The sequence below is a fragment of the Pteropus medius genome, unplaced genomic scaffold (genome assembly GCF_902729225.1).
Source record: "Pteropus medius unplaced genomic scaffold, Ma_sr-lr_union100, whole genome shotgun sequence".
Lineage (NCBI taxonomy): Eukaryota > Metazoa > Chordata > Mammalia > Chiroptera > Pteropodidae > Pteropus > Pteropus medius.
This window is the reverse complement of record NW_024349798.1, coordinates 18,221,822-18,244,238: the sequence shown is the minus strand read 5'-3', so window position 1 is coordinate 18,244,238 and position 22,417 is coordinate 18,221,822. Positions and strand designations below refer to the sequence as shown.

General features: G+C 48.6%; 1 long non-coding RNA gene and 1 pseudogene across 18 annotated transcripts in view; both read right to left on the bottom strand.

Moving 5' to 3' along the window:
* The window catches only part of LOC120620479 (uncharacterized), a 31,235-nt gene extending 13,378 nt beyond the window's left edge, over nucleotides 1-17,857 (bottom strand). Inside the window, exons 1-2 of one of the 18 annotated variants that reach the window (XR_005657917.1) lie at nucleotides 17,847-17,857; nucleotides 5,813-5,817 (exon numbers count right to left, since the gene is read on the bottom strand). This is a non-coding gene — a long non-coding RNA (uncharacterized LOC120620479). Of the gene's footprint in view, nucleotides 1-77; nucleotides 89-563; nucleotides 573-804; nucleotides 811-1,712; nucleotides 1,724-4,266; nucleotides 4,278-5,165; nucleotides 5,177-5,812; nucleotides 5,826-6,086; nucleotides 6,089-6,325; nucleotides 6,338-6,500; nucleotides 6,507-8,409; nucleotides 8,423-9,080; nucleotides 9,093-9,683; nucleotides 9,696-10,727; nucleotides 10,740-10,949; nucleotides 10,961-11,870; nucleotides 11,885-12,821; nucleotides 12,834-13,705; nucleotides 13,718-13,804; nucleotides 13,818-17,846 lie in introns of those variants that run through there. The other 17 variants (XR_005657913.1, XR_005657914.1, XR_005657908.1 and 14 more) reach the window with 17 other exon arrangements.
* Nucleotides 17,858-18,846: 989 nt separating this feature from the next.
* Nucleotides 18,847-19,268, bottom strand: LOC120620478 (40S ribosomal protein S12-like; annotated as a pseudogene).
* Between the last annotated feature and the right edge of the window lie 3,149 nt (nucleotides 19,269-22,417).

The following is a 22,417-nucleotide window of genomic DNA, read 5'->3' as shown; positions in this document are numbered from 1 at the left end:
TCCTTACTCAGAGTGGGGAAAAGCAGCTTTGGGTGGGGGGCTGCTAAATTATCAGCACCTTTATCAGATTCTTAAACAAAGAGACGGCACTCCTAGGCTTACAGGCAGGGAGCAGCATTCATTGATGTCTGCGCCCACTCAGGGGGTTCCTTATCCGAAGGCTGAGCTCTTGCTGTAACACAGCAAATGGTTCCACAGTCTTGACATTCCTATACAGCTACAGAGATAGGGAAGGGGCTGGAGAATCTTTGAGGTGGGGAATGCAGCTGTGGGAAACATATTACAGAGGGCAGAATGGGGGGAAGAGAGAGCAGTTTTAACCAGCTGAGTCGGTTATTTCTGCAGGCCCTTTCCTTTGCATCTATTTTTACTTTCAGATGCCTCCTCTCCTGTCAATATTACAATAGTTAGGAAAATAAGCCAATTATGATCTGAGTCTTCCAACTATGACTCCAAATTTATTACAAATACCTGTGTATAAAACTTTTTCAAAAAGTTAATTCTGCCGGCCAGATCCTAACACAGAACTTACTAAATTTCTTTCTCTACTGACTGAATAATACCTGTTAAATCTTTAAATCCTTAAATCTATATTTTTCCTAAATTTCTGCTAACATAGTTGCAGTTACACCCTTCTCCCCTTTTGCGCTGGGGGGAGAGTCTCCCGAAAAGGATTTTGTAAGGGGAGAAGCCTAAAGGCCTTGGGGTGCATGATGGATTACAGCAAACCCCTTCTGAGATAGGATGACTTCAGTGTCTTTGCAGGCAGACCTAGAAACTCCTTAACTAGTTTTCCTGCCTAACTCTTTTCTAAGAGCCATGAACCCCCTTATTATTAGTATGGATGTTGAGGGACAGGAGGTCTCTTCTTCTGTATCTGCTTCCTGCTGAGAAGGGTCATAGTCCCTGCCTACTGGGGTTTCATGGAGCTCTTTCCCTTTCTGCCTTAGTCAGGGTGGAGTCTTGGGTTTCCTGCCGAGGTGCAGTCTCAGTCCCTAGATGAGGAAAAAGATTCAAACTGATTATTTAAATCATATATCTATTAACTTGCCTATTAAGCGAGTAAAGGAAAACAGGCTTGGTTAATATATTTCTTAAAGAGTGAAAAGACCTTTGGCCTAAAGTCCCCTCCCTCTCAGACTTTAAGGGCCCTGCCTGTCTTAACACTATTTCTGCTCAACAATGGGCCCATGGCCCTTATCAATAGCCAGAGGATCTGAGTTACCAGTTTCGGGCAATTATCGGGATTTGAGGGGGAGCACCTTTTTTCCTAAAGAGAGCAGGGAAGAAAACTTAACTAGGTTTACTAAAAAGATGAACTCTGCAAGAGATGTCCTATTTCATTTCCTCCCTCATTTGATGGGTCTCATATCTGAGACTAGCTTAAGAGGAAGTTGATCGCCTTGTTGCTGTAAGAAAAGTCTTCCCTTGGTTTTGGTTTTAACATAAGAATAGTTCTTCCATTAATAAGAAACTATCTAGTGAGTAATTTGCATACCTTACAGAAGTAGTGGAGCTGTAGTTCAATGTCATATTATCGGAGATGTTAAAACATTGGTTACACATTTTCAGCTGGTGTTATAGCAGACACTTTTAAAGAAAGCATAGCCTTATCCTTCCTGAGTTTTGGGCGGGGCCCTTTCTGTTTGCCTTGAGGGCTGAGTTTAACAGATTGCTGGGCGGTAGTTGGCCTGCCAGTAGGAAACCCTGACATAGAGGCGGGTTGTCTACAATGGTTTAGACTTAGGTTCCCCACAAACGTGCATTGTGTGGTGGGCAAGGGGGCTGCCCCACTTTCTGGCTGTGTCCTAGTTTCCCAGACAAGGCGCTTTCCGCACTGGACCCTGGTCCTGATGTGTGGCAGAGAACTTCATTGCTAATCCTGGTCTCTCAATGGGAAAGGAAATTTACGTTAGGCTGACTGTTTATTCCTGTCACTGTGCAGTTAGCATTGGAGAGAGAGGCCCATGGGAAGGGTCAGGACAGAGTAGGCAGCTCTAGTATCTAGTAAAAATTCAGTTTTCCCTTTTTGCCATATTGAGGGGTGACCTGAGGTTCTACTGTTGTGATCCTGGCGGATTTTTCTAGGACTGGAGCTTGCAAGTGCTTGAGCCTCCATTGTTGGAGGAGAGAGTAAGCCCTTTGTGAGAGGCTTGCTATGTGGGGCGAGAAACTAATGAGGTCCAGCCCTCCCCAGCTTCCCAGGGCTGGATGGACACTTGCCCCTCCAGTGCACTTCCTTTTGCAGTTTGCACATTGATTATGTCTCAGTCCCGACAATGCCACTCCTGGCCAACCTGTTGTGGCGCGATCAATTCTAAGACCCGCGGAGCCAATTGAGATGAATTATGAGCCTTTATTAGCCCGGCCGGCGACTGACTCTCTACCACACAGGGTTCGAGATCAGCCTCAAGCTCCCATGAGAGGCAGTTTACAAAGCCTAGCCACACCCCAGTTAACATCAAACAAGCAAGCAGATTGACCACACCCTAGTTAATCATCAAACAAGCAAGCAGATTAACCACACCCTAGTTAATCATCAAACAAGCGAGCAGATTACAGAAGCGGAAGTTGGCCCTTAGCATATCTTTGCCCAGAACCACACCCTTAACATTCCCCACTGGTTTTTTTAGGGGAATGCAAATCATTGATTCCTGCCTGCACCCTTTTTGACATAAGTAGTTAATAGTAGGTCTAATCCTCTCTTATTCTGCCAGGTTTCACCTAAAAGCCATACAAAGACTCCCTTACTTTAGAATGGAGAGAATTAAGATGGTCCAGACTGGACCCTTGATAGTCTTATCTTTAGTGGGTCCTCTGTCCAACGCAGGGTCCATTGTTCTGATGTCTGTGGTGGATTGGATGCGCAGCCTTGATCCTGGTATGGTGAATCCAATGACGGCGTCCAGCTACCTTGACCGCGGTGGGTGTTGTGAGGATGACAGGGAAAGGTCCGTCCCAGTGGTGCTCAAGAGAAGCAGGCTGTACCTTTTTCGCCCAGATCCAATTGCCTGGAGCATGGTTGTGTGGCTGGACTGGATGCTGAGCGGTTGTTCTGGTGGCAGAGACCAGTTGGTGGGTCTCGTGCCGTGTGAGATAGAGGGCCTGCAAGGACTTAAGCAGTGAAAAATTATGAACTTCTGTTAGCTTTTCTTCCCCTAACTTAGGGAGGAGAGGTGGGGGTCTTCCAAACATTATTTCATAAGGCGTGATGCCCTTACAAGGGTGCGCGCCGTGCCCTTAACAGGGCAAAGGGGAGGAGACTCACCCAGTTTTTGCCAGTTTCCAGCTTGAACTTAGTTAGGGTTTCTTTCAAGGTTCTATTCATTCTTTCTACTTGCCCTGAACTCTGAGGCCTATCAATGCAATGCAATTTCCAATTGATCCCTAACACCCTTGCTAGAGATTGGCTGGTCTGGGCGATGAACGCCGGGCCATCGTTGGACCCCGGCGTTATGGGCAGGCCAAATCGAGGCAATATTTCTGAGACTAATTTCTTTGCTACTACCTGAGCGGTCTCCTGCTTAGTGGGGAAGGCTTCGGTCCATCCTGAGAAAGTGTCAATGAACACAAGCAAGTACTTGAATCCGAAGGTTCCCGGGCTGACCTCGGTGAAATCCAACTCTCAATGTTCCCCCGGTGCCTGACCACGAAGCCTCGTCCCTTGTTGTATTTCCTTGGAGGGCCCTGGATTCACTTGTGCGCAGATGTGGCACCGGGCTGATACCTGCTTGGCCATTCGTTGCAGCCCCGGAATGTAATAGTCTCTTTTCAATAGTTCAATCAACTTGGTCCCTCCCAGGTGAGTGCTCTGGTGAACCTGGGTTATAAGGCCTTGGCTCAAGGCCTCAGGTACTACAATGTGGCCGTCCGGGAGCCTAACCCACCCAGTAGATTCCTCTTTGCCTCCCAGCTCGTTGCATAGTTCAACTTCCCCTGAAGTGTCCGTTAGCATCCTGGGCGGTAGGGCCGGCAGAATGTCAATTGGCCCCACTGGTTTTCGGGCAGCCTCCTTTGCTGTTTGATCAGCGAAGGAGTTGCCTTGTGCTACCTCTGAGCCCGAGTTCTGGTGCCCTGGGCGATGGATGATTGCCACTTTCTTTGGCAGCCAAACTGCCTCTAGAAGGGCTAGTATTTCTTCCTTATTCTTAATTTCTTTTCCTCCCGAGGTCAGTAGCCCCCTTTCCTTATATAACGCCCCATGTACATGTGTCGTGGCAAAGGCATACCTGCTGTCCGTGTAGATGTTAACAGTCTTGTTTTCACCCCACCGCAGAGCTTGAGTCACTGCTACTAGTTCAGCCCGCTGAGATGAAGTTCCATGGCTTAGGGCTGGTGCCCAGATGACAGTTTCAGTGGTAACCGCTGCAGCCCCGGCATACCTGACTCCTTCTGAGGCGAAGCTACTTCCATCCGTAAATAGAGTGGTGGCGTCTGGATTTGGCCAAGGGCTGTCTGTCAGGTCTGGTCTGGTGCAGGTGACGTTCTCTAGGACCTCAAGGCAGTCATGCACGGGTTGGCGAGGGTCATCGTCAGGCAGTAGGGTAGCTGAGTTGAGTGCGGCAGTTATCAGGAACTGTAGTGAGGTGGGTTGAGAAGCAGGACCTGATGCTGGGTGATTCGAGCATTGGAAATCCACCGGTCCGATGGACTGCAAAGCATTGACTCAACTGCGTGTGGGGCGATGATCTGGAGGGTCTGCCCTAGTGTCAATCTTAGGGCTTCCTTAGTGAGGATTGCAGTGGTAGCGATCACCCTCAAACAGTTGGGCCATCCTGCTGCCACGTAGTCCAATCTTTTGGAGAGATATGCAGCTGGTCGCTTCCAGGGTCTTAGGGTCCGTGTCAGGACCCCTTTCGCAATTCCCCGCACCTCGGTAACAAAGAGCTGGAATGGCTTTTCCAGGTTGGGCAGGGCTAATGCAGGGGCTGTGGTTAGGGCTGCCTTCAGGGCTTCGAATGCCTTCCTTTCTTCTTTTCCCCAGGCTAGGTCCTCTCCTTTCTCTCCGGTACTAGTGTACAGAGGCTTAGCTATTTCTGCGAACCCCGGAATCCAAAGCCTGCAGTAACCTACTGCTCCCAGGAACTCTCGGACCTGTTGCTTCGTGCGCGGCTGAGGTGTCCTCAGAATAGCCTCGATCCGACTAGAGGACGGGGTCCCTTTACCCTTCTGTAGATTGTACCCTAGGTACGTCGCTCGGGGAGTGCAAAGTTGAGCCTTCTTAGCAGATACCTGATACCCATTCTTGTCTAACTCCTGGAGTAGGTCCTCAGTAGCCTGCTTACACTCTAATTCTGTTTCAGTCGCTAGCAAAAGATCATCAACATGTTGTAGAAGTACTACCTGAGGGTGCCTCTGGCGGAATTCGACTAAGTCCTGACTTAGGGCTTCATCGAACAGGGTTGGAGAATTCTTGGAAGCCCTGAGGCAGTCGAGCCCAAGTCAACTGTCCTGAGTAAAGTCTGTCTGGGTCTTCCCATTCAAAAGCAAAGATGGGCTGGCTAGCCTTGGCCAGCGGCAGAGTAAAGAAGGCATCCTTCAGATCTAGGACAGTGTATACTTGATGACTTGGGGGTAGTTGGCTGAGAAGAGTGTAAGGGTTGGGGACCGTCGGGTGGATGGTCTCAACTCGCTTATTAACCTTCCTGAGATCCTGGACAGGTCGGTAGTCATGGGTGCCGGGCTTCTGTACTGGGAGCAAGGGAGTGTTCCAGGGGGAGTGGCAGGGAACTAAGATTCCTGCCTTCCGCAACCTTCGAATATGAACAGCAATACCCGTTTGGGCCTTCTGACTGATAGGGTATTGACGTACCCGGGCTGGAGGAGCTGAGCTGGACAGAGTCGCTGTAATAGGAGGATGATGTGCTGCCAGACCGAGGGGATTTGCCTCTGCCCAGACACCAGGAATCCTTTGTTGGAATTCAGTTAACAGGGGGTTTTTAGGCAAGACCCCCGGCGAGTTTGCTAGAGGCTCCTCTAGCAAAAGGTATTCCTCAGACAATGGGCAGGTGAGTAGAATGGCTGGTGGGCCTGACTCGACAGTCAGTTCAGTATGCCCTTCCTTGAAGGAGATTGTGGCCTGTAACTTCTGTAGCAAGTCTCTACCCAGCAGCGGGTACAAGCATTCTGGCATAACTAGAAATGAATGAGTAATCGTTCCTTTTCCCAGATCTGTTATCCTGGCTTGAGTCCAAGGGTCAGATTTTCCTTGTCCAGTGGCCCCTTGTATAAGTGTCTTTTCCTTTGAGAGTGGGCCCTGGGTGCTCTGTAGGACAGAGTAGGTAGCTCCTGTGTCCACCAAGAAGTTCACAGGCTTGCCCCCAACTTGTAAAGTTACCCTGGGCTCCCGGGGGCTCATAATGTAGGAGCCCTGACCTCCTCATTCTGTGTCCTCGAAGAGGACGAGGGGGGCCTTCTTTTGGACGGCTCGTCCTTTGTCAGGGCACTCATTCTTCCAACGTCCCTTTTTCTTGCAATATGCACATTGGTCCTTCTCTAACCCGACTCTCCTGGGTCCATTGTTCGCCCTGGGTGCCTGTTCTCGGCCTCTGCCTTTTCCTGGCGGTCCCTTTGGCTGGGCTCCTTGCATGGTTGCAAGCAGGACCTTGGTCATCTTCTTAGTTTGTGCTATATCTACCTCTACCTCATCTCTATTGTTGAATACTCGTTGGGCTATCTCGACCACCTCAGACAGGTTCTTTCCTTCAAACCCTTCCTCTGCAGTTTCCTTCTAATATCTGGGGCCGACTGACTGACAAAGGCTAAATTCACAGCCCTCCTATTATTAGGGTCCTCCGGGTCAATAGGAGTATACAACCGGTACGACTCTAAGAGTCGTTCCAGGGACGCCGCCGGTGATTCATCCTTAGTTTGGATGACCTCGCTTACCTTAGATAAGTTAGTGGGTCGTCGGGCGGCAGACCGGAGGCCCTGGAGCAGAAGCTGGCGATACCGTTGGAGAGCCTCCTTACCTTGGTCGGTGTTGGGGTCCCAAGGCGGACGGGTGTTCGGGAGAACATGTTGGACGCAGGTCGGATCGGTGGAAGGCTGCCCGTTGGGCTCTAATACCGCTTTTGCAGCCTCCCTCAGGATCCGCTCCCGCTCCTCTGAGGTAAACAGGACTTGGAGGAGTTGCTGACAATCGTCCCAGGTCGGCTGGTGGGTAAAGAAAATAGTCTCTAGGAGAGAGGTTAATCTCTGGGGTTTCTCTGAGAACGAGGGGTTCTGGTGTTTCCAATTGTACAGATCACTGGTGGAGAAAGGGACATAGACCATGAATGGCCTCTGGGTTTCTCCCCCAACCGGGGGAGCCAATTGCCGGAGTGGGGCCAGGACTGCTGCCTGGTTTGACGAGTCACGGACAGGATCAGGGTCTTGTGGGGGCCGGTACACAACCCCAGTGCGGGTGTGGGAGGACTCTGGAAGGGTTTGGCCTCCCTGTTAGATGGAGACAGGAACGGGTCACGAGGGGAGTAAGGGGGAGGATTAGTGATCTCGGAGTCCTCAGGGGGTGCCTGTAAGACAGGGTAAAGAAAGTTAGGTGTCTGTCTGGATGGTTTCTCTTTTGGCCCCTTTGGTGTGGAGAGAAGGACAGACTTGGGAGTCGCCTTTGACTCCTGGCCGCAGCGGCAGTCCTTCAAGTACTTGGGGGCATCAGAAACAATATCGATCCACACATCGATATGTGGAGCCTGATCAGGGTGGCCAGGATTTCCGTAGATAATACCCCGCACCTGAAAGGCTATTTGCAGGTCGAGCGACCCCTCTGATGGCCACCCTGTTCCAAATGTGGGCCAATCTAACTGGCAGAACCTCTGAAGGTCAAAGGGAGTGACACTAGCTCCGTAGGCTTGGGCTCGTCTCCTGAAATCCTTAAAATGGTTAAGGAGGCACTGAAGTGGGGTAGGACGATTCGAGGAAGAAGCCTGACCCATGTTAGTAAAAACAGGCAAGATCCCCACAAAAGCCAAAGAAGCCAGGGCTAGGATCAGCCCCTGACCTAGCGTCCAGTCGGACGGGGCCACGGAGGCCAGACCTAAGGAAAAAATTAAAATACCACACATCGATATATGGAGTAAACTTATGAAGACCAAGGCAATAGGAGGGTTAACAGTACATTGGACCAGTCCGGACAGACAGGCACAATACAGACAGACACGATAAACTACATTTAGCACAAAACGCTAGCATACCCAAAAACCTGAATACCTGAACCAGAAACCCGAATACCTGAAGTCAAGTCTGACGTCTCAGACCTTGACCGAACTAGGGAAGTATTGTTGCGTCCAGCCTTCCACTAGTTTTCTTTAGGGCCCACTGACAGACAGATCCAAGTGCAGTCTGACTCACCGGCGAAGCTGCTCCAGATGGCTCATGCCCAATTGTTACAGAATTGAACCTTTTGTCCACCCGCCCTCCTGAGCGAGTCCGCTTGGCGTCCGGGGCTGAGGAACATCTCTCAGCGGCCCTCCCCGGGACGGGGCAGGTCCTTGCCCAGGGTGGCCGGGGTCGCGGGTCTTAGGAGATGTCTCCCTCTGGAGAGATCTCCCCCTCTGGAGAGATCTCCAAATGTTGTGGCGCGATCAATTCTAAGACCCACGGAGCCAATTGAGATGAATTATGAGCCTTTATTAGCCCAGCCCGGTGACTGACTCTCTACCACACAGGGTTCGAGATCAGCCTCGAGCTCCCAAAAGAGGCAGTTTACAAAGCCTAGCCACACCCCAGTTAACATCAAACAAGCAAGCAGATTACAGAAGCAGAAGTTGGCCCTTAGCATATCTTTGCCCAGAACCACACCCTTAACAAACCAAGATCGAGGCCCTCCAGACCTGCAAGGTTTTTACTGCCTAAGGTCACCTGGAGATGATTCTTGTATTCTGACAGCTAAAATTGGCGCCCTTTTGTACCTTGCTCCTTCTCTGCTCAGTCCCAGTTATTGGGCACCTTAAAGACCTCTGGCACCAAGGCAGTCTTCAGGGTTTAATGTACTTAAGAGTTTTGAGACGGACTCGTGGTTTCGCACAGCCGTCCCTGATAATAAGTTATTCTGGCGTTGGTCAGCTGCTTATGTTCTTGACTATTTGTTAATGGAATTACGGTATGGGGAACCTTTACATTTAAACCTAGCACTCAGAACTGACAGAATTCAGCTGCCCCGCAAAACTTACTGACTCCTTTTTGATGTTTGGCCGCGGCTACTGTGTTGAGGGTCCACTTACAAATCATCGATTGACCCCCCCTGCTTCTATTGCGACTGTTCCTAGTCTGATTGTCCTTCGGCCCAGTCTTCTTTGACGACTGGCTCAGGTTGACGTCTTCAATTCTCTGGCCCTTTTGGACTTACAGTTTCCCTGCGATGAGGGCACTCGTTCTTCCAACGGCCGATCTCTCTCTCTACAGAAGGCACATTGGTTACGGCGTAATTTCCTTTTGGTTTCTTTCTGCCCTGTGGGAGCAGCCGTTTGTCGCACTAGACCTGGGTTCCCTAATGCAGCTGCCAACAGGGACGCCTTCTGCTTTCCCCGTTTGTCAGTTACCTCCTGGTGTATCTCTGCTGTTTTTGACACATTTGTTGACTTCCTAGCCCCAGCCTTTACCTCTAATTTAGACTTTTCACAATGTTTTCCCTCTAGTGGGGATCTCACGAGCTTTCTAATAAAAGGGACAGGAATCATTCTAACCTGGCCGTCTTGTTTCCGGGCACTCCACCACTGTTCTTCGGGCTTTCGTATTATCGAGTCGAACTTGAACGAGACGGGAGGCATGGTGTCGGGCCAGGGCTCTTGGGCCGTAGGGGGCGGCAAAGGCACTGATGGTAGAGGCCTGTCTGGCAATTGATAGTAAAGTGGCCTCTCGGGGACTGACGGAGCTACTGGGATGTACAGCGCTCATTAGATAGAATCTGCCTTAGGGCCCCTGGGTGAATTACTTTTGTTGGCGCCTCCTTGTCCTTTCGCCTAGCCAGGCGGGACACAAATGCCCTATTCTGTCCCTGCCTATTTGTGCCGAACCGGACCCAAGGGAGCAGTATAGTAGCGGTCTGCAGCCATGTGTCTATGTACGGAACTTGGTCTAGATATCCTGGGGTCCCTGTCACTACCCAATACACTGCTCTCACTGTGGGGAGGTCTAAGGTCCCTTCTGAGGGCCAACCCACCTCTAAAGTGGGCCATTCGAGCTCACAAAGAATACAAAGCTTTTCCGAGGTCAGCATGACCCTATACTCCTCGGAGAAACCCTCCTTAAAATTTTCCAACATACAATCTGAGACAGTTGGCTTAGTGGAACTCCCCCCATATTTGCAGGGAGCTTCCTTTGAGAAGTAGGCACAGAGGCCAGTGTTAGTATATTCTCCAAAGTCCTAGAAATCTAGTTAAAGCAATGCAAAACACTAAAATTGTTTTGAGGAAATACAGAATCTGAGTTTTCTTCACGGAAAACCTTTTCGTAACATTTGCATCAGACCAATAGTCTAAAGAACATTAAAAACAATTTCAGGTTTGTATTTTTTTTTTTTTTTTGCATCGGCTTGCTCTCGGCATTTAAATTTCCAACCTTGTTTCACTTTATTACATAAAATTTCCCCTCAGAATTTCTTCACCAACCTTCTCCTACACCTTCCCCCTCACAAGATTTCCTCTCAAGGTTTCCCTTCACAGACCTTCTACTACTTCCGTAAACCTTCTTTCACACTGTCTTTATTCTTTCAGTTTGCCTCTTTTCACCCGTTCAGTAATAACCTCCTCTGAGGCAAATACCTTCTTGAAATTCTTTAACAGAGTCTCAAGGACCGCTGTCTTACTGCCCTGACCCCATGTTTCCTACTGTGTCAGTACAGCAAAGACAAAGGGTAGGGTGTCCCTTTTCAGAGACCACTCAGGTGCCCGCCTGGCCGTGTCTCTCTTGAGAATTTCAGCGCATCTTGGCTAAGGCGTACCCGTATAAACCCCGGGCCTGGTCGTTCCCCGGAGGGACGAATCACCGTTGTGCCTTTTGACGTCGCTATGGAACCGCAGGTTGGGGCCCTCTCAGACCCCGTAGTTTTTCACCGTGGGGCCACAGACTGGAAACTCGGAGACAGGTCTCTGAGATCCACACATGTGCACACGCGCCCTCAGAGGTTAAAACATGCCCTCCCTGGTGGTCCCTGTCTGAGGGGCGCTTGCTCCTGGGAGGTGATCAGTCTCGCCTTCCACCCTTAAGGTGGGTCTGTCTGGGTCCGTGGGGCGCCGGCCTTACCGTGTCCGATGTGGATCCACCGAATCTCCTTGTTCTCGCCACTCAGAGTCCGGGGGAAACAATGGAGCGGGGCCGGCCGAGTGCAGCTGGGCCCAAGACCGCCCAACTGGGGCGGGCTGCACCTTCTCGTTTCTCAGTTGTGCCCTTTCTCAGTTGTGCCGACCAGCGTCTCAGTGTTGCGCCCAAACCGGTGGCTTCAAAGGGCCAGCGCGGTTGGGCTTCCCGGTCAGGGAACCAAAATGTTGCGGATTTTGGCCCGTAGAAGAACCCAGAAGAACCAAGCGGCACTCAGCGAACTAAGAATCAAAGGAGATATATTTATGCCGGCGGGCTCCGAGGAGTCCCTCTCCAGAGTCTCAGCCCCGAACAAAGGCAGGCAGGTAGATTTATACATTGATTACCTCCGCATACTTGGCGGTCTTTTGTTTCGTGTGTGTGGGAAAGGTAGGATTCCAGGGAGAGGAGGTTGTTAAAATTTCTCTGGGACAGGGTAGCCATCTTAGATTTCTTTACGTTTCCCATATCATTGTAAGGTAAGTTAACACAGTAAGTTTAGTTACCATTGGTCACCACACGGTTGCATTTCTTTTCTTGTGATGAGTGCATTTACGATCTACTTTCTTATGAACTTTAAAACATACGATGTGGCGGTGTAATCTACAGTCTGCACACTGTACATTACATCCCGGGAGTTACTATCTCATAACTGGAATATGTACCTTTGACTCCCTCCACTCATTCCTGCCCCCACACCATCCTTGAATTTTCACATGGACCCACAGAAAAGGCCCCCTCTCCCCTAAAGAGGGGCTATAAAGCCTGAAGCATCAGCGTCTGCCCAAATGCCTGCTGTGGATTTCAGGCATTCTAGGGCCTTCCCCAAGAATGGGAATTCAAAGGCGCACCTGCACCCCAGAGTGGAATGCCGTGTTTTCAGCTGAGCTTCCTGCACAATATCCCCTCTTATAGCTTAATAGCAGTTGTGTACTCTTCTAAAGTTAATTGGCTGGCCGACTCAAAGGCTGAAAACATTTTCTAAAAGTAGTGATGGCAGGCAGCCTCCTTGGCTCAGATCCTGGAGAGCCACCCTCTCCAAGCCCTCCCTGGCCTGGGGTGCAGGAGTGACTCCTGTGCCTTCCTCAGGTTCTCCGGAGCAGTCGAGGGCATTAGGCCTGGAGCCCGCCAGGAACCTGCACCCAGAGTCCCAGGAGATGGGAGGGAATATGGGGTGGCCAAGGCGCAATCCACCATGCAGAGGGGCTTAAGCTGTGCAGGTGCTTCGGGGACGTCACATGCACAATTGGGTCAGTTGGACATGCACGTTCGGTAAAATGGTGACTGTGGAGTACCACTGGCTCTGGACGTGTTAAATACAAATCGCGAGGTCATGCGTTTTCTGCCCGGAAGAATCATAAATCCACCCCTCAAATCTGTGTTTTATGCGGATGAACTTCCCCTTCAGCTTTACTTCACTGTGAACACCAGCGAGTGGAAGATGCTTAGGGCAGCTGTGAGTGCTCGTGTTGGAAATCTTCCCAAGCCCAGCCCCCGGCTAGATAACGATTTGGGGAGTGCTGCACCATGAGGCCACCCCTGCGCGGAGTCGCACCCTGCAATCTGTGCTGCGGCCCCAGGAGCGCCTCGCGGGCGTATGCGCGCCCTGCCTGGACACGCCTCGCGGGCTTTTCATTCCTCCTGTCATCTTTTGACTTAAGGTCCAGGGTTGATTCTGGCCCAGCAGGTCTAAGGCTTCTCTAGCGCGCCCTCTTGGGGACACATTGTGGGAGAAAGCCGCCTGCAGTAGAGGAAAGAAAAGGGCCACATGATCTTTGTTTAGAGTTGGTTGTGACAACGCTGTTAGAAGGAAATAAACCACGAAACTTTAATAAGTGCATAATTGGCGTTTTACGTATAATACACATAGAAATGTGAATATCCCCCGTCATACCATTAGTCTCCTCTATAATTGAGGATGTATCTTTCCAGATATATCTTTTCATCTTTTTTTCAGATATTTTGGGGCATACTTTTTATCCAGGATGTCTCTGTACAGTTCTGTGGGTTGAGCTGTGAACAAGGCAAACACACTTTCCAGTACTCTTGTAGTTGATGTGTGTGTATTACCTGCATGAAAGAGTTTTTTGAAAATTATTTTACTCAAGTTGGATCACAAGATGCATGTATTTGGTGTGGAGTCTTCCTCACTTAGCAACACATTCTGTGTGCTGTGGGTAGACTATGAAGTGGTGCCATACTGTTTTCATTCTCTTCCTACGGCAGGCAAATGTATTCTCTGGAATGCAAACCATGTGACCATGAGTCAGTATTTCTTCTGGAGAGATGTCTAAGAGAGTTATTGCATCAGAGGTGAAATTGTCCTTTCAATGTACACTTCCAGTACAAGGTGTAAGCACACTGTTTGCCAACATTGTGGTCAGAGACACAGACGCTCCCAAACTTAAACTTTTGGCTAATCTGACAGGTGAGAAATGTTTCATTTTTGATTGCTATAATTTGCATTTCCTAATCAAAGGGGAGACAAATATCTTTCTATATAACTAACTGTTTTTATATCAATGACAGCTAGCACTCCGGATGGCCCCCGGCGATTCCACTCTCCTGCTCCTCATAGCTTGTGTCCCTTCCCATGTGTTCCGCCAACAGCAGATGATAGAAGGGTGGCACATCCTCTCCAGGATCAGGTTATAAAGGACTGTGGCTCTCATCTCATCAACCCCTTGCTCTGTTGTTCCCTTTCTCTGTGTCCTATCATCTGCTCTGGAGAAGCCAGTGCCCATATCCTGACCAGTCCTATGGTGAGAGCCCTGTGGCCAGGAAGCGAGCCCCTCTCCCAACTGCCTAGCACCGGCTTCGAGGTGGATTCTCTGGACACCCGGCACCACCTGAGAAACCTGGAGCCAGGACCACCCACCCAGCCACCTCCATCTGGACCCACAGACACCCACATGTTGTACGTGTGGCAGCAGGTGGCTAATATGATGTCCTACTTGTTTATTTTTAGGAGCTCTTTACACATTATGGGCATTAATTTTTTTAATATAAAATGAGGATCTTTTAACAAATATATCCTTCATCGTTTGTCTTTTTAACTTTATTTATGGCATCTTTGGTCAAATAACAAGATTTAGAATCTAAGAGATGTGAAGCTGATATTTCCAAAAATGAATGGGGGAATAAACATTTTCAGCTGAAGTAGGGAGAGAATATTGTGAAATTGAAGACTCTTCGAAGACCCCTGAGAGAGATCTGCACTCAGGCCTGGCACTCAGGCAGGCACTGTGGAGATGTGGCTTCATGGAGGAGGTGTTTCAGGGGGGTGATGAGAGCACAGAATTCAGGGCTGCACTGCCTCAGACCGGCAGTCCAGTTGCCTCTTTCCGCTGGGTGTGGCCTTGTGTACGTATTTACATTCACTGTAGTGCAGTTTCCTCACTTGTCAAATAATAGTTCTCACCAACAGGGTTACTGTAGGAATAAAACATGGAGTAGATGTGTCATCTAATGCAATACTATGCACTGATGTATGATCCTTCTTGATCACAGGATCATGCGCAGCACATGTGTGATTCTATAGTTTCTGTAGTAGAGCTTAGAGTCGGTCTGCCACACACACAGAACCATCGCTCACATGTAACAGGCACCGCAGTGAGCTCATCATGTAAATTTCAGTTCCCTCACCTATAAAATGTGGATGTAGATAAGAGTGCACCCTGGACAGGATGGTTGGGAGGCTTTGTGATATATAAGAAATATATATTTGTTCTTTGTCACGGGATCATGACACAGAATTTCTAAAACCATTGGAATTTACTGAGTGATATGTGTGAGAGAAGCATCTTTTGTTTCTCACAATAAGCCTCTTTCAACCATACCTGAGTTTCTGCTAATGAGGTGACTCAAGGCGGGGCCCCTGGATAGCTTTGGGCTGGAGACTGGTTGTCAGGAGAAGCAGCCATATGATGAGAAGGTTGGAACTTTCAGCCTCACCCTGACCTCTGAGGAGGAGAGAGGGGCTGGAGGTTGAGTTCAACCACCAACGGACTAGTGATTTAGTCAATCATGCCTAATTAGTGGAACCTCCACAAACCCCTAAGTGATGGGGTTCGGGGAGCTTCCAGATTGGTTAACACGTGGAAGAACTAGGAGACACAGCAAGGAGGCTCCGTGCCCCCCAACCCCAATCCAACCTGTGTTATTTGTCTCCTCCACTTGGCTGTTACTGAGTTGTGTCCTTTTTAATAAAGTAGCGAAGTGCTTCTCTGAGTTCTGTGAGCCAACCTGGAACAATGTCAAACCTGAATGGGGGAGTGGGCATGAAAGCCCTTGAATTCATAGCCAGTCAGTCAGAAATACCTGTCACAGCCTGGATTTGTGATTGGCATCTGGAGTGGGGGCGGTCTTGTGAGACTGAGCCCTTCACCTGTGAGATTTAACACTAAGTTCAGCTGGTGTCAGAACTGAGTTGCAGGACAACTAGCTGGTGTCCAGAGCATCAGAAAATCAGCTGTTGGGTGGAGAACAGACCTACATTTGGTGTCAGAAGTGTGAGTGAAAATAATTCAGAGAGTTAAGTAGGGTGATGCCAGCAAGGTGTTTTGCATTGTCCCGGCACATGGATTTTCATGATGGTTACCATGAAATTACTGAAGAAAAAGAATTGAGTGCTTTTGAACTGATGCATAAGGTCTAACAGGCTACGATTGTGCTGATGCTTTCCAAAGCCTGGTGCTCACCGCTGGGACAGGCGGGCAAAGAGATGACTGTGAGGTAGACGGTGACTCTGCCTGAGTGGTTAGGAATAGATGGACATGGAGACACAGTGGTGGGAGGCGGGGTTGGCCGGTCTGCCCTGCCCATCACAGCTCCCTGCCCCTTCTCTTCACTTCCTCTGGGTTACCTTAGAAGTAGGTATCTGAGATCAGCCCATCTGAGTGTTGCCACGAAGACTGTGTTTGTGAGGGAGGTGAGAATTAAGGAGTGCCAGGGGGAGGGTCTAGGGAATCGTGGAGCCCTGGACACAGGCCAGGCAGGCAAGGCCCAATGTTGACAAGTGTGAGCTGCTATAACAAGGCTGCAGGCCCTGGTCTCTTCAACAATGGGAGTGATGCCTCCCCATCCTGGAAGCTGCACAACGTGGGTTCATTCTGAGGCCTCTTCTCTTGACTTGTAGGTGGTAGCATCTCGTGACAGTCACATGGCCTCTCCTTTGTACTGTGGAGAGATCTCTCTCTGGTGGTCTTTGTACTAAGCCCAACACGAGGGCAGAACCCTCAGGTCCTCACTTAGCACAGACCACCTCCCCCCAGCCCTGCCTCTTCATGCCATCTTGCTGGGCTTAGGGATCCACATGTGAATCTGGGGGGCATAGCATCTAGCCACAGCTTATCTGAGTCATGACAGACCACCCCATTCCCCATTAGAACAAGGGACCATGGTAACCTGTGGGGAGCTGCTCTGTGGTGAGCTGCTCTGTGGCGGTTCGTCGCTCAGGTCCTCGTCTCCCTGGGAGGCTGTCATATGTTTTCTAAGGACTTCTGAGGTTCTAGTGAGGTGTGGGGCCTTCTTCCCACCCTGCTAGGAGCAGCGCTGCAGAACATAGAGCCACTTAGCTGCAGTCTGGGACAGGCCCCTCCGCTTGGGCAGCCCACAACTTGCCCCTTTCGTTGGAGTATCTTGCGTTGGTGTGTGGGTTGATGGCCACAGGGAGCTGGAACTTTTGACTGCTCTTCCTTTTGCTATGTAAGCAATCAAGTGTCTGAACCTGCGAGTGGCTCCTCATGTCTTTACCAGCTGAATCAGCCAAGCCTATCTTCACACAATACACATTCAAAAGAGAACGGCTACATGCTGTGCAGTGTGGGTGGGTGTTTTCAGTGTCACAATACTGAGAGACATGATGAGCATTTAGTAGGTGGGGCCAGGGCCTGTCTCAAAGATTATTCCTCTTAGAATGCACATGCTATGTCAGGAACACTGGGTGGCGAAGGAAAACAGCATGGCGGTGGCAGGCAGAGCTAGTTTGCTAGGGCTGCCATAACAAAGTACCTCAGCCTGGGTGGCTGAAACAACACAAGTTGTTTGCTTGCAGTCCTAGAGGCTGGAAGTCTGAAGTCCAGGTGTTGGCAGGGCTGCTTTCTCCCGAGGACTCTGGACAGGCTGCCTCCTCCCTGTGTCCTCACACTGTCATCTTTGTGTCTGTGTCCTAATCTCCTCTTCTTACAAGGACACCAGCCACATTGGACCGGGCTACCCTAGTGACTTCAATTTCCCCTAATCACCTCTTAAAGGCCTTATCTCCTTATACGGCCACAGTCTGTAGTCCTGAGGATTAGGACTTCAACATGTGGATTTTTGGGGGACACAGTTCAGCCCATAACACAGGAGGAGGTGTTGCTAAAAAATTATATGGTCAAAAAGTTAGGTGGGACACAGAGCTACTACAATTCATTCTTTTGTTTTACCCCAGAGCGCTGGGGCCACCTCCCCCAGGGCTGATAAAAACTATGCTGCTATGTGTGAGCTCGGAGCTAGATATAGTCCCCGTTACTACAGCTCTTCCCTGTCCCACTGCCCCGGGCCCCTACTGATCTCAGAAGCTGCTGGACAGGTCTGTATCAGCTGTCCATGTTGGCCTTCCACTAACAGCATTTTAACAGGCGCACACAGGAGTGTGTAGACTTCTGCAAATCATGACAGGTTTGTGGGTCCTGGGAATTCCCAGGAAGGCAGGGGGGCTGGTCTGTCATGGATGGGGGCCTGGTACTGCCAAAGCACCTCAGTGGGGAGGAACACTTGGCAGCCAGCCCACGGTGAGGGTGGTATGGGAGCAGAGTGAGGGCGGTGCGGGAGCAATCAGGGATAGTAAATTCCCGTAAGCTAGTGGGTCTCCTGGGATGTGAACAGAGAACTGCCTCCCCTCGCCACCCCCTCCGCTGGCCCTGATTTCTCTGCTTTCTGAACTTTGGAGGTATGATAGAGAGAACACCTGGAACTTTAGAGCAAGGGCACTCTTTCGGCAAGAGTGTGCTGTTGCCGGAGGCTGCAGTCGGGCCTGGTGCCCTGCCCACCCTCCCCTGGCGCGTGGGGCCTGCATCCTGAAGCAGAGAAGGAAGAGCTCATTGGATCACTCACCAAATCTCCTTTGTGGGTCAACACTCCTGAGCACTTGAGCGTGTGGGCGATGAATAAGTCCTGGGACCAATGGCATTAGTGTCTACATGGAAAGAGACATAAACCAGAACAGGCTCACACATTCCCAGGGCAGGTGCGCATACCCAGGGCAGGTATGAGCAGATGCGTGGACACAGAGGAGAGCCCTCTCTCCCACTGCGTCTCTAAAATATTTTGATATCTGAATAGACTGACCTTCTCTCTTTACTCTTTTAAGAAATTTCTGGCTTTTCTCACATAATTCTGTTCCCTCCCCTGCCCCTCCATCCCCTGCCCCATAAACCTCTAAAAGCATGAACTATGTATATTAACTGGGAAAGAGTGACAGGTTCAGGACACCGAATCTCGTGACCCAAAGACATGTTTCACGTTGTCTTTGGTGCCCCCTAAGTATCTCTTATAATTATTATTATGTTTTTGAAAAACCAAAGCCAAGTTTATTTGTTCATTTCTTATATTTGAAGTACTCCTTGATGACATCCTTGGCCTGAGACTCTTTGCCATAGTCCTTAACTACCACACAACTGCAACCAACCACTTTCCAGGGTTTTCTCTTCCTGTCAGTTTTACAGAGGCCAACCCATTTCTCTAGTTTCTTGTTGTCATCAACCTTAATTAGGTTGATTTGATGTTCAGCACAAAGGGCCTCCATCAACTTGACATACATAGGCTCATCACAGTTGGATGCAAGCACACACAGATGGGTCTGGTGCTTGTCTAAGGCTTTGGCAGCTTCACGATGCTAGGCCATCGTGGATGAGGGCGGTCTTCAGCACCTCTTTTAAGGCAGTATTAACGTATATTACACCTCCAGCAGCAATGCCTTCCTCAGTCATGGCGATGGGTTATGGGTGGAGATGAATCCTGAAAACACCCAAGCCTCACCTTGGCGCTACTTCGCGACAGCAGGAAAAGAGATCCCTCAAGTATCTCTTTAAAAAAGTCTCTTCATGTCGTTCTTGCACATTTTTTGTTAAGTGAAATCTATTTGGTATTCATTTTTGTTTGCTGTTGTAAGTATATTTTCTTCCTTTTTACTTTTAATTTCTGTTTATACATGAAATGTATTGATTTCTGCGTATCCATTTTGTGTTGTGTTCAGCCGCCATTTTTAAACATTTCTGAGTTAATTCTCTTGTAAGGAGATTAGATTTCCAAAGTAAACAATCACATGATCTGGAAAGAATAACAGACAATCTCATGTCCTTGTTTCAGTTTTCATACTTCTCATTTCTGTCTCTTACTTGATCGTGTGGGTCGCTACCTCTGGAATAGACTAAATAATAATCCTGGATAGACTTATTTCCACCTTTAATCGAGACACCTCCATTTTTCATTCAGCACGATGCTGACTTTTGGGCGTTGTATTAGTTTCTTAGGGCTGCCATGTCAAACTGCCACAAACTGGGTGGCTTAAAACAATTGAAATTTATTGTTTCACCTTTCTGGAGGCTAGGTGTTATAAATCCATGTGTCATCCGGGCCATGCTCTCCCAAACCTGTAGGGGAGAATCCTTTCTTGCCTCTTCTAGCTTCTGTGTTTGCTGGCAACCCTTGGGATTCCTCCATCTACAGGTGCCTTACTGCAGTCTCTGCCGTAGCCAGTGGTCCCATAGCTATCTATGTGCGTCAGTGTCCTCACATTGCCTTCTCTCTTTTTGTAAGCAGAGTCATCAGTCACATTGGATTAAGGGTCCACCCTATTCAAGCATGACCTCATCTTAACGAATTACATCTGCAATGACCCTGTTTCCAAGGTCATATGCTGAGGACTTGGGGGTGAGAACCCCAGCACATCAGTCCCACCCATGATAGGCATCTTTATCATCACGTTATGTAAGTGAGTATGTGACTATTACTGTTAAGACTATTTACAAATCAACGATAGATGAATATTTTGAAAAAGTCAATAAGAATGTTGAATTAAGTGTATCATTAGTCTTTTTGGAAGTGATTGTTTTTGTGCTTTCATCCTATTAATGTAGTGAATGATATTAACCTATTTCTTTTCCCCCAGTGTCATTGAGATATAATTGCCACACAGCACTGTATAAGTTTAAGGTAAACAGCATACATTGTGAAATGATTGCCACAATAAGATTATTTAACATCCATACCTCATATATGTATAAAAAAGAAAAAAACGTTTTTTCTTCGTGATGAGAACTTTTAGGATTTACTCTCTTAGCAGCTTTCAAATACACTACAGAGCAGTATCGACTGCAGCCACTGTGTTGCACATCACGTCCCCAAAGCTTACTTATCTAACAACTGGAGGTGTGATCGCCTTCCTGCAGTCCCCTCCCCACCCTGGTAACCACAAATTTAATCTCTTTTTTTTTAATGAGTCTTAAAAACTTCCACATATAAGTGAGATCATACAGTATTTGTCTTTTTCTGTCTGACTTATCTCACTTAGTATAATGCCCTTAAGTTCCATCTATGTTTTCACAAATACCGGGATTTCCTGTTTTTTTCACTGTTGAGTAATATTCCATTGTATATATGTACCACATCTTTATCCAGTCATCCATCAATGGGCACTTAGGCTGTTTCCATGTCTTGGCTACTGCAATAATGCTGCAATGAATATGTGGGTACAGATATCTCTTTGAAATAGAGTTTGTTTCCTTTGGGTATATTCCCAGAAGTGGAATTCCTAGATCACGCAGTAGTTTTATTTTTAAATTTTTGAGGAAGCTCCATAATGTTTTCCATTGTGGCTGTACCAGTTTACCATCCCATCAGCAGTGCACAAGTTTAAGCAATTTCTTAACACTGGAACACCTCCACAGACTGGAATTAGCTGGCGCCTCACCCACTCACTTCGCCCCCAACCTTAGTCTTTTGATGTTCCACGAGTCTGGGTGTTTGTGTGTGTTTAGCAGTTTGCATGTACTCAGTGTGTCTAGATTAAACCTAGAACAAAGAGTCCCTTCCTGTGTCATGGGGCGGAGGGTGCAGGTTGGGGACCGTGGAGCCCAGAGGTGCTGAGCACTGGGGAGAGACAGCCCGAGGCTGGTCAGAGACCGGCTCTGCGGACACTGTGGGCCCAGGGCTGAGGCCTTTACCCATGCAAGAACCTGTGTTGGCTTCCAAATGCTGGGATGAAGATAAAAGTCCCCAACTCACCAGTTGGCCCAAACTGTGTGACCTGAACCACTAACTACCATTAAATTAGAGAAAGGGCAATAAGACCATTTTTCGCTCTGGAGAGCACCACAGATTTTCCATACAAAAGCCATTCGATGCCCAGAAGCATATCCCATCTGAGTGCCATGCAGGGTGACTGTGCCGGAAACCCCTGTTCTCTTTCTCTGCCCACAGAAACATTCAAACGTATCTTTTGTAATTCTAGTTCAGTTTCTGCGAGGGGAAAACTGGCTGTCTTTTTAACTGACTCAGGCAACTTGTTCCCTTCTCAGTCCCAACATCCGTAATGTATTCTCTAAATTTTTCTATAAAGTTCTGATTTTTTTCTTTTTAATTAGTTTATTTTCTGACTACAGTGGATGTACAATAGGATATTAGTTTTAGGTGTACAACACAGGGTTTTTTTTTTTAACAGCAGAAAATAGCATGGTGCATAGCAATGTTATAGCATGGGAAGGCAGCACATGGGGATCTGGGAGCCAGGGACTCCAGATGTACACCTACAGTTCCCAAAACATGGTCAGGGTATCCTCTTGGGACCCCGGCGACTTTCTAGGGGGCCTGCAAGGTCAAACTCTTTTCGAAGTAGTATTGAAATTTTCTCTTTTTTACTCTCACAAGGGGACAGTGGGACTCCCAACAGGCCATATAGTAGGTGATATCACAACAGCCTGGACGCAGGAACCGGTGTGAGAGTCCAGCTGGTTTCCACTATCGAGATGTGCAAAATGTAATGCGATGTCGCCTCTTTCACTAGACTTTTTTGTTTGTTTCGGAAAACAGTCATTTTCATGAAATATGTTACTTAGGTCTACATGTTTAGTATTATTTT